The following is a 1,987-nucleotide window of genomic DNA, read 5'->3' as shown; positions in this document are numbered from 1 at the left end:
GAGAGAGAGAGAGAGAGAGAGAGAGAGAGAGAGAGAGAGAGAGAGAGAGAGAGAGAGAGAGAGAGAGAGGAGAGAGAGAGAGAGAGAGAGAGAGAGAGAGAGAGAGAGAGAGAGAGAGAGAGGAGAGAGAGAGAGAGAGAGTGAGTTCCTGTTTGTTTTTAAGGAACTCTCTTTCTGTAGCCAGTGAGAGTCCCTCTGGCATGACTTATCATGCCATGATAATGAAACATACCATTCAAAAAACGGCAAAAACTTGTTCATTGTATTTGTGTAGGGGTTATCTCCCTGCAAATCACACTGTACAGTGACTTACAGAAGGTTGCCTTTATTGTGTATTATGCCGCAGGTGAATACGGTCTTTCATAGCTAGTGGGGAGGGGATAATGAACGGTTGTGTTGTTTGGTGGAGGTGGTGTTGGGGGGGGGTTCATTTTTAAGGAGGATTAAACAGACAGGAGACGTCTGTCTATGCTTCCTCCACACATTTTAAAACAGTGCAATTGTAACGGGGAAGTGGTGGGGGGAGTGTGAGAGTTTGACTGAATGGGCTTCAGAGTCAGCGCGTCATTTGATGACGCACGCTTCTTCTTGCGTACACACAGCGGCACTAAAGTGCTCTGGTTTGTACAACAAAAACATTGTTGCACAAAGATTTTCCACTGCTTTATCTAAGACTACAAAATAGAGCTGTCCGCTGTTGTATTTCAAAGTGGCAGCCTTGAAGATTTCTGTTTTATTTTCTTGGCGACAAGCTGCCCTTTTTTTTTCCCAGAGAGCCACAAAGTGTTGCCAAGGCACCCGGTTCAACATTCGTAACACTGCCAGGGGCTTTCATCCGTGGACCATAGGCCAAATCCCCATTGTGTTACCGCATTCGGTGATGGATAGTGACTTAATAAACATTTATTTACATGGAAAATCTTCAGAATTGCCACACAAGATGTCAATCAATCAATCAATCAATCAATCAAACACTTTATTTGTCCCCAAGGGGCAATTTAAAAAGGCATAAAGAGCAGCATTAGGACAAACAGGACATCAGACAACATAAAAACATTCACAAAGTGCTTCAGTTAAAAAATTCTAGCAGCTGTCAATTTCAAAGTGCTCTGTGCATCACGTTAAAGTGCTATGTGCATTCAGTCTGACGGGGGCTGGGCAAAGTTGTTGAGACAGGGAGGGGTCATTGTTCATAAGTTGGACTGCTGTAGGAACAAAGGTGGCCCTCCTCCTTTGTGTCCTGCAGCGCGGACAACGCAGTCTGCGTCCCGATGGGAGCCACTCGAACACAGGATGTAATGTGTGTGAGGAATCGTGTAGGATCCTGTGAGCGGTGCGGAGTGTTTGCTGGTCACAAAAGGCAGACAAAGCTCTAACAGGGTGTCCAATGATTTTAGAGCAGACTTTGGTGATGCTGAGTAAGCGTGTCCGGTCTTGCAGGCTGATGGAGTGAAACCATGAGATGAATGAGAATGTAAGTACGCTCTCAATGAAGGAGTGGTAGAAGGTCAGGAGAATATCTTTGTTCACATCAAACGATCTCAGCTTCCTGAGCAGGTATTGTCTCTGGTGGCACTTCTTGATGATCTCCTCGGTGTTGGATGAAAACCTTAGAAGGCCATCGAATATTGTGCCCAGGTACCTGTATTCCTCCACCAACTCCACAGGCTCCCCCTGGATGGTGGTAGTGACAGCCTCTGCTAATTGTCTCTGCTTGCTGGAGAATGTAACAATTACCTCTTTGGTTTTGGTAGAGTTCAGCTGGAGACAGGCGCCCTCACACCAGGTAATAAAGTCCTGAAGTACAGAGCCATGGTGCAGGTTAGGGACAGAGAGCAGAGAGAGCAGGACTGTGTCGTCAGCGAATTTCACCAGCTGACAGTTTGGCTGAGTGGACCTGCAGTCATCAGTGTAGAGGATGTAGAGCAGGGGCGATAAGACACAGCCCTGCGGGGAGCCAGTGGAGGTGTGGAGGATGTTGGAGTAT

This window comes from Micromesistius poutassou (assembly GCF_964030765.1).
Source record: "Micromesistius poutassou genome assembly, chromosome: 2".
Taxonomy (NCBI): Eukaryota; Metazoa; Chordata; class Actinopteri; order Gadiformes; family Gadidae; genus Micromesistius; species Micromesistius poutassou.
The sequence above is the reverse complement of the archived record's forward strand: the minus strand, read 5'-3'. Positions refer to the sequence as shown.